This window comes from Sus scrofa, chromosome 2 (assembly GCF_000003025.6).
Source record: "Sus scrofa isolate TJ Tabasco breed Duroc chromosome 2, Sscrofa11.1, whole genome shotgun sequence".
Lineage (NCBI taxonomy): Eukaryota > Metazoa > Chordata > Mammalia > Artiodactyla > Suidae > Sus > Sus scrofa.
The window spans coordinates 83,291,361-83,309,778 of NC_010444.4; the positions used below are offsets into that span (position 1 = coordinate 83,291,361).

Genomic DNA, 18,418 nt, shown 5'->3' on the forward strand with positions numbered 1-18,418 from the left:
AAGCCAATCTCAAAGGCAGCCCATGCTGTATTTTACTATGTTGATCTTTGTGAAGGAATCAAGATATTCATCATTGAATTATTATCCCCCGGGACCACGTTCGACAAAATGTTTTTAAAAGGAAAGTAGGTGTTTTCAGGGTCAGTTCTACAACCTTAAACATCATTTTTTAGCCAGTATTAAATCCCCTTTAGAGAAGGAAGGTAACTTCATTAAGAACCCACAGAGATTTAAGCTCAGAACATCTTTACAGAGGGGAAAAAAAAAGGATCTTGTCTTTCTAACAGTGATCTAATTCCCATATAGGTTATTATGAACTCTTGAGTAGATTTTCCTGTGCTATGCAGTAGGTTCTCATTAATCTATTTTTTTTTATTTTTAGTTTTAGGTATTTCATTGCTTTTTTTGTATGTTTGGAGGTGAGAATATGAACTGACTTAAGGCATTAAATTTACGGTTGTTGTAAAACAATTACATGAAAACATCTTTATAAAGTCATAGTGTCCTTTTGAAGTTATGCTGTTCAAACATTGGAAGTAGCTTGTGTAGCAGCTAAGTCAGACCTCAGTCATCCTGTATATAGTATCGCAATCTTCTGTAAACCTTTTAGGTGAATAGGTTAAGTGAGAACAGAACCCTTCCGATTTCTCAAAGGAGGCAGAGGAGATGGATCCAGGGCCCCTGAATGCCTCGTGTGAAGCCATTGGTACATGCTGGAGGATGGTGATGTCTGACCAGGATGTTCTCACCCCCTGCTGCACTTTAAAATATTCCGGGCAGCTTGCAAAAAGAAATAGCAACATCTGGGGTCCCCAACAGACCAATTAAATCTAAATCTTTGGGATGGGATCTTGGCAATGGTATTTTATGTTCTTTTTCCTTTCTTTCTTTTTTTTTTTTCTTGCCACCCCATAGCATGTGGAGTTTCCATGGAGCTCCCAGACCAGGGATCAGACCTCAGCCCCAGTCGCGACCCAAGCTTCAGCTGAAGCAACATGGGATTCTCAACCCACTGTGCCACAAACTTGCATCTCAGCACTCCCAAGACACAGCAGATCTCACTGCATCACAGTGGGAATTCCAGCATTTTCTTCAAACTCTGAGAACCATAGGCCTGGGAGGGTCTCTCACCCCCCCCACCCCCCGTGTTTGCCTGACCTATGGCTGGGAGTCGCAGGGGGAAAACACTCCAGAATAGGACAGGGTGGGCACCCTGCCGAGCCCTGCTGGGAAAAGAAAGTAGAGTGGGAGAAGGGTCATTGGCTTCTTCTTGTCCTAGTACCAGGAGCACCTGTACCTAAGTGGCCTGTGCACGGTCCCCCCAACTGGCAAGGTCCTTCCATTTTCTCTTTTTGTCATGAAGACCTTGAGGTTCTCAGAATCTAGAGTCCAATTTCCTTAAGTCTTTCTCTGTCTGCTGCAGTCATGGGTCCCACCCTACCTCCTCTCAGCATGGTTATCAAGCTGGTAAAACTGGCTCCAGCCCCAGAGTTTCTGCTGATTTTATACTCATTGGCATTTATTTATTTATTTACTACTCTGCAAATATTCATTCTCCTATACTAGGGACTGGTAATTTATTTGCCACCTGGCTTATGCCAGGAAGGGAAGTAACCAGATTCAAGATTCCACACTTGAGCCTTGAGATGATGGTGCCATCTCTCCCCGAACCTTAGTGATTGTTCCCATTGTCTGAGACCAGCTCCTAGGGTGCAGCCTGCACATCCATGCTCAGGAAGTGGAGGCTACTGTTGACCAACATGATGCACAGCCTGATAGAGGTATCAGTTAATACCAACCAGTGCTACCCAGGGATTGGAATCTGCACGAGCTAAAGTAACATCTAGAACAGTCCTTTTTTTTTTTTTTTTTTTTTTTTTTTTGCTTTTTGCTTTTTAGGGCCGCACCTGAGGCATATATGGAGATTCCCAGGCTGAGGGTCCAGTTGGAGCGACAGCTGCCAGCCTACACCACAGCCACAGCAACACAGGATCTGAGCCATGTCTGCAATCTACACCACAGTTCATGGCAATGCCAGATCCTTAACCCACTGAGTGAGGCCAGGGATTGAATCTGTAACCTCATGGTTCCTAGTCAGATTCGTTTCCGCTGCGCTGCAATGGGAACTCCTAGAAAAGTCTTGGTGCTAACCTTTTCTTCTGGGTCATGATTTCATAGGAAAGACATTATTGGGTATAATTTCGTGTTGTTGAGCCTTTCTTTTGGGCCATGCAGACTGGCTTTTCTCTACCATTTCAGTTGCTGAAGAAGTCTCCGTCCACAAGACATAAATAAGTGAGGGTACGTTTGGTAGCCTGTCAGGGGAAAAACAGCTCAAAATTCTAACTTTGAGTGTACTACTGGTAGTTTATGATTCCAAGAGATAATCTGTTTTTAAAAGTTTCCAGACCAAGGTTAACCAACTCTTGCTTTATGTCAAGCTTCAGTGGGATAACTAGATAATTATTTGATCAAGATAATTGTGTAAGAACGTAGAATTTTTAGCCTAAAATCCTGGAAAAGATAGTCCTGTCTTCATGATGGAGAAAGGTTTATTCATGATAAGATTTCAGACTTAATGCCTGTACATCAGAGCATATCGTTTGCTTTGCTTCCCTAAATGTGGGCGGGTCTCCAGGTTCTGTCTAAAGATCAGCAGAAACAATGAGTTCTCAAGTCATACTCACCATCCATCCCTCTAGGCCCTCTGAGCTCTCCCTGTATGTCAAGACACATACTCTGAAAGTTATGGGTCTGGACCACATTAGCTAAAGTCCCCAAAGAAATATCTTCACTGAGTTATGGTTTAATAAACCACTTGCCCTCAAAGTTTATTACAGGTCAGTGCAAGAAACAGCTATAAGAAAATCATTCCTACCTCTTCTATAGGCCACTTTCATTCTATCTTGTCATTTATATAAAAATCAATTCAACAAAAACGTCCAAGAATTTATTGCCAGGAGAAAACAGATCTCTGTCAAAGAACTCACAAGCCTTGCTGGCCAGACACGGAAAACTAGAAAACTCAGCATCTTTCCCTTTTGTCTCTTATTGCAGGGAGGTTTAGAGCTCATACCCAGGCTCATGTCAGGCAGCTTTTGTTACCCAGGGTCTCTGATGTAGTTCTCTCCTTTCCCTTCTAATTACAGGGCTTTAACCCTTTTCGATCCTTATTTTTGTGCTTCTAATGCATGGGTCTTCTTTTGCAAATGGTTAATTGTGGAAGTGGGCTGAGGCATCCAAGCCTCCTGCTGGACCTTAATGATGCTTAGGCTCAGGTAGCTCTCATTTCCCCAAAGGCAGGTCCTGAGGGAACAAGATGGGCCTCCTGTGTATATTGATGGAGTTTAGGACCACCCGCAGGAGGCTGCAATAGGGAGCTCTATGCATCTTGGGGAAAATCATCCTCTGAATAGGGAGGCTGAGAGACTAAATGACCAGTGTGGTAAGAGATGGGAATCTGAAGACAAATTTGTAGTCCGGTGTCTGTTAAAACCATCAGCTCTGCCTTAAACTATACTGACCACGTGTACTTATAGCTTATAAAAATGGCATTTGCTGAATTGTCCTCATAATTCAGGGTCATCCAAACAGTACTTCTTATGGGTGCATTATTTTTTACTTCCTTCTCATTAACAAATCAAGAGTAAGAGACTGAGCTACCGGATCGTATTGCCAGCTCAGTGGGTCAGGGTTCAGGCTCATGTCTATTTCTAGTCACACGTAGCCCTTTCTGCAAGGGGCTGACTGTTATAGGCATGTGACATCTGGGTCGGAAATACAGGTTCTCTGCAGATCAACCATCCCTTCTGAAGTCTCATGGTTAGGACAGAGGGGGATAAAGGGAAGAACAGCCTAAAGAAGAGCAAAACCTTGAGCAATGAAACAAGGCTGAAGGGAAGCTATGTGTGTGAGTGGGAATTTAAACTGACAGTGAAGGCTGAAGTTGATGAGAAGTGGGTAGAGCAGAGGTGCAGAGAACAGCTGGAGCTTTGGAAACTGAACGCAGAAGTTGGGGGTGAGGGCTTGCAAACAAAAGTTGGAAATGGGGGAGAACAGTAATTGCCAAAGGAAAAAGAGATACTAAATAGAGATACTAATTTAAAAAATCAACAAAGGTCAATACACATGACCCAGACAGATGAGACTGAGAAGAGGATCCCCACAGAATGAGCAGGTAGGTGTGGGTTCTGATACAGCTCTTTAAAACAGAATCTATAAAATTCATCTTGTAAAGTTGTAAAACCATTTGAACTGTGTGAGTTCTGACTTTAGACCTGAATCCAGGTTTCTGTATAGACATGACAGGACATCCAGGTTGAAAGAAAACAGGATTATTAATAGAGATCAAGAGTATTTGCGAACATCAAATGGTTCTTACAAAATGGCATTTTGATTTGTTATGTATAAATGAATCGGAAACACATGATAAAATTTCTGTTGAAACACATAGTGTTTTTAAAGAATTAAGAAAGGAAAAGTGCTGACATAATGTAGTTGGTGATCTGATAAACAAATGAGATGGAAAATAGAATTTGAGACGTTCTAAGCTCAACCCAAACCACTAAAAGAATCTCATAATCCTACTTTGTCATTTGGGGGGTAGGGTTTCTCTCTGTGTCCCTATTTTGTTAACTTTTTTTCACTGACTCGCTCTAACATCAGGCTGAAAAGTTTCTAAAACTTCTTCATAGATGTTTTCTGAAAATATTGTTTCTTAATCTGAGATTAGATCAGGGGCATTGTCTTAATCTACTCCCACTTTAATACTTTGCAGAATTGGGAGCTTTCCTTATGTATCTTGGAAATAGTCCCTAAAATAAAGTGCACTTGTCCCATCCTTCCGTGATCTATTAATGATGTGAATGGCTCTTGGCCATGCCTCTGGTGACGAGGCACAGATGGCAGGACTCAAGGGCACATCTCAGCCAGCTGCCTACTGCTGTCTTTCTAGGGAGGAATGCTGAAGCATCAACAGTGTTGGCCCAGAGCTCCATCTCCCAATGTGAAGTCCCTGCTCCTGGTGATTTGGGCAGAACTAGGGACATATGAACACTAAGCATCCCTTCTGCCTCCATGCAGTTGGGCCTGAGGGGAAAACATCCCTCTTCTCCCCAGTTACCTAGACCTGTGCCATTCAATACAAATATAATGTGAGTCTTAAATGTGAACCACCCCCCATGCAATTTTGTTTCTTAGTAGCAGGCAAAATTAATTTTAATACATTTTGCTTAGTCTGGTATATCTACAACATTACCAGGTCAACATTTAATCAATGTTAAATATTTATTAAGATGTTTTAGGAGTTCCCGTCTTGTCTCAGTGGTTAACGAATCCAACTAGGAATCATGAGGTTGTGGGTTTGATCCCTGGCGTTGCTCAGTGGGTTAAGGATCTGGTGTTGCCGTGAGCTGTGGTGTAGGTTGCAGACGCGGTTCGGATCCTGCATTGCTGTGGCTGTGGTATAGGCCAGCGGCTACAGCTCTGATTCAACCCCTAGCCTGGAAACCTCTATATGCCGTGGGATCGGCCTAAGAAATGGAAAAAAGACAAAAAAAAAAAAAATTGTACTTAAGTTTTTGAAGTCCTATGGCATTTTCCACTTAGAGCCCACCTGTCAACTGCACGCTGGCCACTTGTAGCTGGTGGCTGCCACATGAGAGCACAGTTCTGGACTCGCCTTTTAATTCTGGCATTGAAGTTGTATCACTAATGAGAGAAAGAATAAGAAGTTGAATCAAAGGAATAAAGACGCTAAGGGAAAGAAATCTCATTCCTTTAAGGGATGTTTCTCAGGGTACAACCTACGAACTTCCTGTGTCAGAATCACCGGGGATACATTTTATTTTTAGTAAAAATGCAGAATCCTAGGTTTGATCCTAAATCTGCCTAATTGGAACCTTTAGGTTGGGACCGAGGAATCTGCATTTGTAAAGCTCCTGGGATCATTCTCTTATAAATTTGTTCTCTGGTGCCCAGAAGAGAGGTTACACACAGGGGCCACTCTCCTCACAGAGCAGCTGTATTTTCTCTGTCCTTCAAGTGTTTTAAATTTTTGCCATTGTTTTAAAATTGAGAACACACACACACACACACAGATTTTTCAATTCTCTTGAAACCCCCCCCCAAAAATTTATAAACTAGGGCCTGTGTTTCCCCCCGGCCCCCAGCAACAACCGGCCAGAGGTGACCAGTGGGCATTCCAGTCGTGACTGTCCCATCTTGGCCCATTTCATCCTTCCATGTTACATGCTAGCCCTCAAAGACTTTTAAAATATATTTTTATATTTTTAAACACACACATATATATAAAGTTTTACAGTAATTTTATATTTATAGGAAAATTGTAACAATGGTTTAGAGATTTCCCACCCACTCTTCACTCAGCTCCCCCAGGTGTTAACATCTTCCATAACTATGGTGCAGTCATCAAAACTAAGACCTTCACATTGGTGTGAAACTGTTAACTAGGCTGCAAACTTGATTCAGATTTCACCATTTCTTCCACTAATGCCCTTTTTTTTTTTTCTGTCCTGAGATCCAATTGAGGATTCCACATTGCATCGAGCCTCCTGATATTCTGAGTTGACCATCCTTGGTCTAGTGCATGTCCTAGCTGTCCACTGCATGCCTCCTTTCTTCTGGACCGTCCCCAGGTCCTGTCAGGCCTCCAGGGCTAGGTGACTTGTCCCAAAGGGTAGGCAACCACAGACACACTTTAATGCCATCAGCTATACCGGCTGTGCCATAACAGCTGCAGCTGCAAATGGAAGAACAGTCTTTGCCTGTCCAGCAGTGAAAGAATGCTTCATGACAGGCATCTCTGAGGCACACCTGCACTCACTAATGGCCATGCCAGGAGCACCATCTTCTCATAGGTAGGACACATTATGATTTATCTGGGAAGATTATTATGTGTCTGTTGTGTTCAGATGGGACACCAGGTGCTAGATTTGTGGCCACACAACTTTGTATGTAGGTACTTTTCCCAAAGATCTTCCCAACCCAATGTCTTTTGAATATGTGGAAATACATCCTATCGGAATCTCCCATCCGAAGCAGTGACATTTAGACACAAAGAGCTTTCGCTTTCTTTTCTGGCTCTGCTTAACGTGTGCATTTTCTTTCAGTCCATTAGGACTAAACCTCTTGAGAAGGTGCTTTTATTTCTTGGCCAACCTTTCCTTGAGCAGAATTCCAATTTTGTGGTGCCTGAAACCACTAACTAGCATATATGCTGATTGGCCTTACATGCAAAAGCAAATCCAATTAACAAATCCACAAGGAGCGGGCTGGAACTGAGCCATTCTTCCAGGTGGAAATGTCTTTCAGTTAGACGTGCTCCTTGTACTCTTCACCCCCAGTCCTCCAAGTGTACATTTAATCCCTGCCCTGACTGGGGGAATTTGGAGTCTAATAAATCCATCTTCACGGGCTCTGGGGGCCAATGGTGAACATGTTCAAAGACTTTTCTCCCCCTAATTTCTATCATTTCCAGGGCTTTTCCCTCTGATTCTGACACCTGAAATAATTCAATAAACAATTTAAAATAAGAGCTTTTTGTAAACAGTGATGGTTTTTAGAAAGGAAGCCAGTTAAGATCCCATAAAAGCCCAGGTCCAAACAAACCAAAACAACTCAAGGCTGTATCAATGGGTTGGTTTGGGCTACTGTGATGGTGCCATAAAATGTCTTCTATCTTGAGCAGCTGTTAGTGCAAACACAGGGTCACTCAGTTTCCTGGATGACTGTTTGGCAGTTTAACCACCGGGTTTTGTTGTATCTTAAAGGAGATAAGACCTCCCAAGAATGCATGCATTGTTTATAGACAACAGTCTGCTTTTTAAAAGCGTCAGCTCATTTCCACTTTACTGGTTGGTACTTGTTCTTCCTCAAAAGGTCAGCTCTATCTTGCAGAAGACAAGAAAATTGCCTTAGAAAATAATAGCTCAGATTTGTTATAAAGAGCCTCAGGTTTTCAAAATATTTCAAACCTCTTATTCCACTCTATGCTCTCTGTGGCTCTGATTGGAGGATAAGATGTAGGGTAAGTATGATCATAGTCTCTCAGAGGAGAAGCTTCTTTTCATGAGTAACTTTCCTAAGGTCATACACCTCCTAGCAAGTCAGCCTGGAAATATAAAAACTATGTTTGTCTATATTCTTCTGTCACCATGCCCTGTGGGCCCCTTGGGTTCTTGTGGTTTCTCCCTTCTTCCCAGCAAAAGGCCTCATTTGGTACACTTAAAAGTATTACCCATTCTTGAATTATTTGTATCTTAATGGAATTCAGAACTTTAAATTGGAATTCACAAGTCAATGAGTGAAAAGGGGGATTTGGGGCAGGAGCCTCTCCTGGCTCTTGTTTTTGTTTGTTTGTTTATATTGAGAGTCTGGGGAACCATGGAAAGGGCTTCAGTTCATTCAGGATAATTCTGGCTGGATGCAGACATGCTTGTTGTAAATCTTCCAGAACTGGATTCAGTTCCAAAGTCAGGCTCAGTTTCCAAAGTCAGTGACAAGTCCTGATTAATGAGCTTCTTAGATTTGTGAAATCAATTAGATCAAAGAAAATTAATTGTCCAAGGAGTCTGTTGATTCTAAGTTGGTCTTTGTTTTATTTTACTAGCTGTACAAAACTTTTATACCATTACTAAACAATAGATAAAGATTTTAATTCTCTGCTAAAATAAAAAGTTAATGCTTCTACTCTAATACCCAAAATGATGCTTCCTAAACCAAAGAGTCAAAGTGTTGAAATTAAGAGAGAAAAAGAGCAAGTGTCAGAACTTGAATATATTTTGCTCTCATATCAACTCATTTTTAGAGTAACTTCCCAATGTCTGCTCAGCTCCCTCTCCCTAAGGGTTTCCCATGGGTCCTCATCTTCCCAAGACCTCTGAGCACCTGAGGTCCCAGGTATCACTGTCCCTCCCAGCCATGTCTTAGGGACCTTGGGGGAAGGACGTGCCCTGCATGTAACCTCCAGAAGCTCGTTGCCCTCACGTGGTTTGCATGTGTTCCTAATGACATGCTCAGAGTGTGTCAGCCAGTACCATCTGGGGTGCCTGGAGCAGTGTCTGGGAGTCTGTGACAACTCAATCTCAGGCTAGGGGACTGGGAAATGTATTGGATGATTGCAGTTCCCTTTCAGGCAGAAGGACTCTCTGGCGTTAGGATGTCCACACCTGCTAAACTCATTAGCGTCTGTGTTCCTCATGAGTATTAAAATAAGAATAGCCATCAATCTGGCTAAATCATAGCTCCATTCTGGCTGCTCTTCTCTGATCTGATCTAGTCTGTGCCTAACAACATGTTAGGGTGTGCCTGTCTCCTGGCCAGCCTTCTGCCTGCCTATGTTGGAAAAGTCAAACCAGGACACTTGGTTCTGAATTGACACTCCCTGAAAATCGCGGGGTATCTCCCTGGGGGCTACTTGCTGGGGAGAGGACCTGTATCCTGAATTCTTCACACTTGCCCCCTAGCACTTCCTGTCTGTACCAGGGCTTCCCAGTCTTTATAATGCATAGCAATTACCTGAGAGTTTGTTAAAACACCGTTCTTGAGCCCCATCCCCCATGGATTCGGATTCAGGAGGACTGGGGAGATGCCTGGGAATCTGGTGACCAGGCTGTGAGTAGCACTCTCTATCCCATCACAACAAAAAACGTGGTCCCCATATACCACCAACATTGCCATCACCTGGGAACATGTTAGAACTGTAAGTACGAGGGCTCCACCCAGGTTTGCTGAGTCTGAATTTATATTTTAATAAGGGTGTTCATTGGGCCTTAAAATTTAACGTGCACTGATCTATACCATTCATTTGGTGCTGACCACAGAGTGGCATATTATGAACTTGGAAAAAGCCTCAGATCAGCTGCTCTAGGTCCTTGCCTTCAAAATAGTAGGTTATTAATCGTATATTGCTTTGCATTCTCAACTTTCTGTGAATATCTGTCTTTTACTTATATTGTAACAACCTCAAAAGGTGGTGGCCGTGTCTTATAATTCTTGCATAAGATATACTGTCTGTAATACGCATGTATCAAGCATTTGTCAGTCAATTGTTAATTGTAACTATACTGCAAAGACATCTCATAAAAAGAAGGTACGGTCTCTTTCATTCATAAAGAAAGCTGTATCACCAGCTGTGATCTGTGTTTAGTTTTTCATGTAAATTTACAAAACAGAAAGCTGAAGAACAAGCTCAGATTTGCAGTGTCTGAACTCTCACTGGCATAACACCCATATTCTGAGATTGTGTTTATGGGGAAGGTAGCTACAGTAAATGAAGAGTTGGCTCAGAAGCCCTTGTTCCACTCAATTCCACCCAGGGCTGTATTTGAAAAGTTTGACTGCAAGGACTGATGTAAACTCTACATCAAGAGAACTTTTAAAAACAAAACCTCACTGAAAAACAGTAATGATTTTGTCATCAGTCATTCCAAATAGACTAGGGTATCCTTCTGTGGGCATTTTGATAAAAGATAAAGGTCTCATCAAACCTTGACGCTTGAATCAGAAATATCATCCAATAAGAGCTGGCTTGCTCTCAGCCCAAGCTGGAGACTTGGCTCTTTCATTTCCCTGAGGGCTAGGAGGAACAGAAAACATATTCAACAACAAATATTTATTCGTTGCCTACTAGGGTTCAATGTGGGCCAGACCAGCCGTATTGGCATCAGCTAGAAGCTTGTTAGAGATGTAGAATTTCAGGCCCCAGCCCAGACCTGCTGAATCAGAATCTGCTTCCCAAAGATTTTGTATGCATGTTGAAGTGTGAGGAGAATGGTAGAGAAGGCCTTTGTAGGACAGGATGTGACATTAAAGTCAAGACCTCAGGGAGTTCCCCTCGTGGCACAGTGGTTAACGAGTCCGACTAGGAGCTATGGGGTTTTGAGTTCCATCCCTGGCCTTGCTCATTGGGTTAAGGATCCGTCATTGCCATGAGCTGTGGTGTGGGTTGCGGACGCAGCTCGGATCCAGCGTTGCTGTGGCTCTGGCGTTGGCTGGCAGCTGCAGCTCCAATTCAACCCCTAGCCTGGGAACCTCCATATGCCATGGGAAGTGGCCCTAGAAAAGGAAAAAAGACAAAAATAAATAATAAAGTCAAGACCTCAGTGATTAAAAAGAAGGGGCCAGATATTTCGCTGGTCAGGAGCAATCAAGCACAAGAAATACAGCTTATTGACCCAACACCTGAGTGGAGGAGAATAGAAAGAAGGCCCGTGTGGTTGGAGCATGGCAGGAGAGGAACAGTGTGTTCAGAGAGGTGAAAAGCAGAAACAGGAAACTGAGTCCATCATGCCTTGAATTCACTGTTGGGAGCTTGGATTTTTCTCTAAGAGCAAAATAAGGCAACTGATAGATTTCAGGCAGGCAAGAATCATGATCTCATCCAGAATTGGGATATGTTTTTGAGATTAAAAAATCCTCAGGCATAGTTGGTGAATTGGTTGTGGGGTAGGACTTCAGTGAGTCGGGTATGAAGAAAGGAGAAAATTGAGAAGAATCCCTTGGTTTCTGGAAGATTATGAAACATCTCTTTCAGGTGCCTCCACTAATCAAAGTCGTTTTTGAGACTTGCATGTCCTCCATGAGGCATGTGGCCTAGACTCTTAAAATGATCGCCGGGGCTGTTTTCCAGGGACTTGGAGTCAGCTGGGTCTAATTGGAGCTGAGCGGGTTAAGACAATAGCACCATGACCCTCCAACTGGGCATGCGCCCGTGTGGGCTCTGGGACCTTTCGATTTGAGTGAGCTGAAAGCTCTGCCCTCAGTGCATGCTAATAAGCGCCTGCATTTCAGAGCGTGCTGTGGCCTGGCGTTTAGTCACATCTGAGCAGAATGAGGGCTGCTGTGCCTTTTCCGGAACCTTTAGCCACGTTCCCCACACCCCTCACCTTTTCGGACCACCTTTCACCAAGCTCCTCATGTCCCACCTTTTTCTAATCACCTTTCCTCATGCTCCCCATGCATGACCATGCTGCTGCTTTATTGGTTATCCTGTAAATAGCCCTAGCCCCCTTGTTCTCACAGAGGCTGGGCTTTTTTTCTTGTTCTCATGGGGAGGGGCGGGGGCTGAGCTTTCTTATTCTTGTTTTGCTCTACCATCTCCGAGCTTAACTGAAAAAACTCTCTAGTTGCTGCCTAAGTATAGGTATTTCAACATCTTGGCTTGCTATGTGCCAGGAAAAACGAAGCTGGTTACAGCAAGATTTGAGAAGATGGGACAGAACTAGAGGAAGAGAGTCAGGGATGGGTTGGAATGGAAAGTTAAACTTCTGATGCTGTGGAGGGGGTGGGGGTTGCTGGTTAGAGACACAGATCTGGAAGGGAAGGTGAATCAGGCCCAAGATGTGAATTTAGAATCCCTAGACTCTGGGATGCTAAGTCGTTCTCATTAAGTTGCAGGCAGAGGGCCCTTCAGTAGAATATCAGGAAGCCTAGTTCTAGAGCCATTTTCAGTGTTCTGTGGGAATACAGAAGTTCCATCTTTTCAGAGAGCCATGAAGCCAACAACCTCAATGTTTGGGAAATACTCAGAAGTAAACAGAAATGGATCCTGAGCACACAGTGTTCTGAAATCCTCTTTATCTTTAATTTACATAATTTTCTTAAGCATGATTATTCACTCTCCCAGGCCCAAGCAAATCGAATTAACTTGTTCAGTTGTGACTTTGTTTCATATTTGACTCTCCTGCCAGCCAGGCTGCTCCGGGTGGATGGGCTCTTGCCTACTGTGGGCACAATGAATGCTCAAAAAAATAGTCCTGGAGCAAGAAGGTGAGACTGGAGGAAAGCTTCTAGAGGCAAGTAGAGCAAGACTGTGAGACACATAAGGTCGGATGTGTCTAGGGAAAAACTAGAAAAACTGCAAGAGTTCAATAAATCTAAGACCCCCCAGACGTATACCTAGGCATCTTCCCAGTGCAGCTCATAACTCACCAGGCCCTGACGTCATTGCCTATCTGTCATGCAGTAAAATCATCCACACTCACGGTGATGACTCTGAGTCATCAAGAGATTGAAATATGTTCAGTCACTGGATTTAAAGTGGCAAGAAGTATGAACTACATCTTTGAAGTCATGTTTTCCAAAAAAAAGATTAAGGTGAATATTTTTGGACTTGACGTCTTAGGATAACCCAACAACATATAAGTGGAAAACTTTATTGGCCACTGATACTATCTGTATAAAAGAGGCAAAACTGCAGTGTTCTTCACAATTACCTTCTGCAAACTATAGTTTCATGATGAGTACATGGTTCTAATTACCTATAGCATCATCTGAAGAGGAATGAAATTCTTGTGGAAAGATTACAGACTCTTGGTCTGTGCTAACAAGGATATATTTTTTTTTTCTTTTGAACAAAGTTACCACTGCAAACAAAAGAAGGCTGGAAGTATCTGCCAGAGAATAAACAAAAGCAAAACACCACCTGAGGATAGACAAGCAAAGGGATAGAAACCACATGTGTAATTACCATTAGCAAAACCCATTGGTTACTGGCGAGGCCTGGGCACCCTCAGGAGCACAAGCCAGCTGTGCTCATGTAGGTGCTCCCAGTGTGAAAACAAACTCGCATGTGCCTTTTACACTGTGGGTGCCCAGGAAACAAGGGAGGGAACAGGTAAAAAGATACATTTCTACTTCCAGTGAGAGGGTGAAGGTTGCAGTTGGGCTCTGGGCAGCTCTAGTCCTGTGAGCACTTTCATCTTTAAGGGATCAGAAGGGGTATGTTAAGGTAGCCCCTAAAACTTTCACATCATGGAAATGCTGGTGGTGAGGTTGGGATGATGGTCTAATGCCAGCTTAGAACAAATGAAACGAGGGTCCCCCTTGAAAGGTATTGACTTGAGGTCTTTTCCTCAATGGCATTAGTCACAATACATACATTTCCTCCTGAAGCCTGAGACCATGCCTCCTGCAGGAAATCTAGGCTTCATTCAGGGGTCGAAGGGGAGATACGGGTTTGAGAAGCAGCTCTTTCTTTCTGTTGATCTGACCCCATGACAGTCTTTGTGAGACCCTTTGGAAACATTTGGGATGCGGGCCCATTGCATAGCACTGGATGTGTTTCCACAACATCCCTGCCAGGCTGGCATTAGGTACAAGCACCGTCTAAAAACATGCATAATATATGCTTCAGAATGACTACTTTCCTTGCCAGGGACTCACTTAAATCAAAAATAGAATCTCGAGAAGAACTACATTTAAGGGGGGGAAAGATCTGTCAACTCCCAATAAAAGCGGCCCACTGGAGCATGCGCTATCATCATCATAAAAGGTAATGATAGGAGTTCCCGTCGTGGCTCAGTGGTTAATGAATCCAACTAGGAACCATGAGGTTGCGGGTTCGATCCCTGGCATTGCTTAGTGGGTCAGGGATCCGGCGTTGCTGTGAGCTGTGGTGTAGGTGCAGACTCGGCTTGGATCCTCCGTTGCTGTGGCTCTGGCATAGGCTTGTGGCTACAGCTCCGATTAGACCCCTAGCCTGGGAACCTCCATATGCCGCGGGAGCGGCCCAAGAAATGGCAAAAAAGAAAAAAGAAAAAAAAAAGTAATGATAATCCCCAGTAAAACTCTAGAGAGAACTTCTGTGCTCTAGCGCAATGGTAATGCACCTTTCTAGACCATCTCGTTTAAATTCGACAAGCTCATGTGGAAGGTACCATTAGTTCTCCTCCAATGGCTGAGGAGACTGCGGGGCCAGGTAGGAGGTGCCTGTAGCTGTTTAGGGGAGAGGGGTTGGTAGCAAGAGCGGGCGGTGGGGCGTAGAGAGGTTGAGTCTTCCCTAAGGTTGCAGGACAGGGGCTTGGCAGAGGCAGCAAGCACTCTGACAGCCTCCCTGCAGGGGGCTCAAGCTGGGCTCACTCTGGGCTCCACGGTTGGTATGTTGAATGGGTTCCCTATCCCTCCCTAAGTCTGTCCCTAGCTCACCGGAGCTAATATAAAGTGCAAGACGGCAGATAGGCAATTAACAGGGCAAAGACTGCCTCTTCAGCACTTGTAACAGCTGAGCCAAAATGTCAGGTTTTATACATATCAGAATATGATGCTTGGAGTATTAAAATACCACCAGATACAGACACGTCTTTATGGCTACTTGGGGAGTAGAAGTTTGATAAGAGAAAGCCACCACACCCAGGAGGAAAAAAGGTCTGAAACTCAAAACTGTTGTGAAATTGGCTAGGAGCCACATGTCAGCTTTTTCACCTCTTTTCCCATATGGCAGGAGGCATTTCACACTGCTCGCCATAATTTCAATAAATCTGCTAAGTGATATGAGTACTCTGCATGCCAAGAGACATAGAATATGTGTATCAAAATAGATGTCTAGGTCGGCTTGTGACAAGAACCAGATTTCAGCAACTGAAGTGAACAAATGTGGCCTGGCTCTGGCTCAGCAAATGGGTGCATGGGATCCAAAATCGCTTTCTGCTTATTTTCTTTTTTCTTAATTTTTTTTTTAAATGTTTCTTAGGTTTTCTTCTCTAAAAAAAAACCTGACCATCTCGATTAATTCCTTTGTCCCTTCTAGTCTTACTGGGCATTGTTGCCACCTGATGGTAAGAGCAGGCAGACCCAGGAATTCACTCACCCGTTCAATAGCTTTTAAATTTGTTTTATTCACGTGGCATTGATTTACAGTATTGTGTTAATCATTCAATATTTAGTGAGCTCCAGCTCTGTGCTAGGAGGTGCTGGGAACACTGTAGTGAGAGCAAAGTCAGTCCCTGCTCCCATAGAGAGGCTGACAAAAACAAATGAACAAACTCCTATGCAGTATGTCAAGCGATGAATAATAGAAAGAAAACAAAGCAGGGCAGGACAGATGCAAAGTGACTGGGGATGTGTCAAAAGCCTTCATGACAAAAGTAGCATTTTACCAAAGGCTTATAAGGAAATAAGGGAGCCAGTTGTGAGGGGCGAGCATGGCAAGTGCAAAGGCCCTGAGGTATAGGCTTGTTCCTATTCAAGGACACTCTTAAGGAAGCCAACAAGGCCAGACCAGAAAGAAGGTTAGAGTTGGCTGGACCTCTTGGGCCTAACTAAGGACTTCGGTTTTATTCTGAGATGGGAAGTCTTTGGTGGGTTTTGAACATGGGGCGTGGTCTGACTTATATTTTCAAAATTTGTTCTGGTTCCTGTTGGAGAACCTACTGATTGGGATGGAGGCAGGGAGGCTTTTGCCTAATGGTGACAGTAACATGGTAGGGTGGTTTTGAAGGCAAAGACCACAGAGTCTGCCAATTGATAAGATGGGGAGTGAGAGAAATGAAGGTAGTTTCATGTTTGGGGGGAGCTTTGGTTACAACTACAAACTTTGCAACGAAAATGGGTTGCCTACAACAGAAAGTCAGTTACATACCCCCAGATGAAAACCCATTTTCTGTGGTATTTTGTACACATTTCAGTCCCATCAGCAGAGTGATTGGAGCCCAGAGTATGAAGCAGCGGGGCTCTGCTGCTCATCATAGGTTTTCCGGAACTTCTCTGGGGGACCTGTGCCTTTTAAGTTTCCGTAAAGCAATTATTAAAAGTTAAATGCTTAGAAAACTATACATAGAACTACCATATGACCCAGCAATCCCACTCTTGGGCATATATCTGGACAAAACATTCCTTGAAAAAGACACAAAACCCGCATGTTCATTGCAGCTCTATTCACAATAGCCAAGACATGGAAACAACCCAAATATCTAACAACAGATGATTGGATTAAGAAGATGTGTATATATACACAATAGAATACTTCTCGGCCGTAAAAAAGAACAAAAGAATGCCATTTGCAGCAACATGGATGGAACTAGAGACCCTCATACTGAGTGAAGTAAAGTCAGAAAGAGAAAGACAAATACCATATGATATCACTTATATCTGGAATCTAACAGCACAAATGAACCTTTCCACAGAAAAGAAAACCATGGACTTGGAGAATAGACTCCTGGTTGCCAAGGAGGAGGGGAAAGGAGTGGGATGGATTGGGAGCTTGGGGTTAATAGATGCAGACTGTTGCCTTTGGAATGGATAAGCAGTGAGATCCTGCTGTCCATGTCATTTAGGATGGAGCATGATAATGTAAGAAACAAGAATGTGTACATGTATGTGTGACTGGGTCACCTTGCTGTACAGTAGAAAATTGACAGAACACTGTAAACCAGCTATAATGGAAAAAAAAATCATTACATAAAAGTGAAGTGGGTGGCTCTTGTGGAGCCCTCTTAAAGGGGTGACTCAATGTTGAATGGACTTGTTATAGTCCTATCCCTATAGGAATATAGCCAAGTTCCAAGTAAATTTACAAAATTGTCCATTCGGATGTCCAGTGGGTAAGCTAAGCTCTCTGGATAAGCTGCTTTTGTTTCTCTGGGGAATGGCAGTAGCTTTCCATGTGTTAAATAACAAAGAGGCAGAAGGAAGCAGAGGTGAGGACCTTTGCCATTGCTTGTCTACACCTTAAACCAGTCTGCAGCTTAGAGGCTTGTTGTCCACTTTAACTCAAGCAAGTAGCCTGGAGCGCCTCCAAGGTGGGTCCTGTATGCTAATCATTTAGACCAGACCAAGGTCACTTGTTCCAGCTGGCCCTGATTTTCCCTCTGGGTGATTGCACTCCCGCCTCCTCTCTGGGTGAGTGCCATATGCTTCAGGAGCAGATCTAAGCCATGGGGATGCAGAGTGAGGTGAGCAGCTCCTGGGAGCCACCCAGCCTCCCCTTACCACACTGGTATCTGCTGCTGAGAACCAGAGCACAAGGCTGCACAGGGTCCCTTACCTGGCAATTTCTAACCTTACCTCCCGAGGAGGACTATGCATATAACCAGCATCCAGAGATCCCAGGATTTTTTTCTTCTCTCTCCAAATGAAGAGGTCAGAATAACAGTGAGGGGAGGCAAGCTCTCTCTGAGGGAGCTTATTATTTTGGCCTCACCAAACTTTTCCCTTTATCCATTTCATGCTTTATCTCTAAATACAGATATAGGGTAAAAAAAGGAGGGGGGGGCAGATTGAACTTCAAAATACCCAGGGCAACCTTGGGAGCTGGACCAGGATGTGGGAACAGGGGTTCTCTGGGATACACCGCCATGTGCTGCTGACACAGACTTAGGATTGGTTCCACTTAACGTGTTCTAGAACCAAGAGTAGCCACAGTGGCTTGAAGGAGAGATGAGGTTGAGTAGCTGGGGAACGCCAGGCAGAAGGTGGCTTGGGATAGTTCCCAATGGACTCTGACAGTGTGACTGCCCCCAAGGACCTTGACATGACTGCATGTATCTTGGGAGCCCTTGTCCTCACTAGAAAGGAACTAAAAAGATTCCGGCAGTTCCCATCATGGCGCAGTGGAAACAAATCCAACTAGGAACCATGAGGTTGTGGGTTCGATCCCTGGCCTTGCTCAGTGGGTTAAGGA

The 18,418-nt window shown here is 43.8% G+C and overlaps 1 long non-coding RNA gene across 4 annotated transcripts in view; it reads left to right on the forward strand.

Moving 5' to 3' along the window:
- LOC102160872 overlaps positions 1 to 18,418 on the forward strand; it is a 148,914-nt gene that overhangs the window by 12,943 nt on the left and 117,553 nt on the right. Inside the window, exon 4 of one of the 4 annotated variants that reach the window (XR_002341741.1) lies at positions 611 to 857. The exons of the other annotated variants lie outside the window; for them this stretch is intronic. This is a non-coding gene — a long non-coding RNA (uncharacterized LOC102160872). Of the gene's footprint in view, positions 1 to 610; positions 858 to 18,418 lie in introns of those variants that run through there. 4 annotated transcript variants of the gene reach the window in all.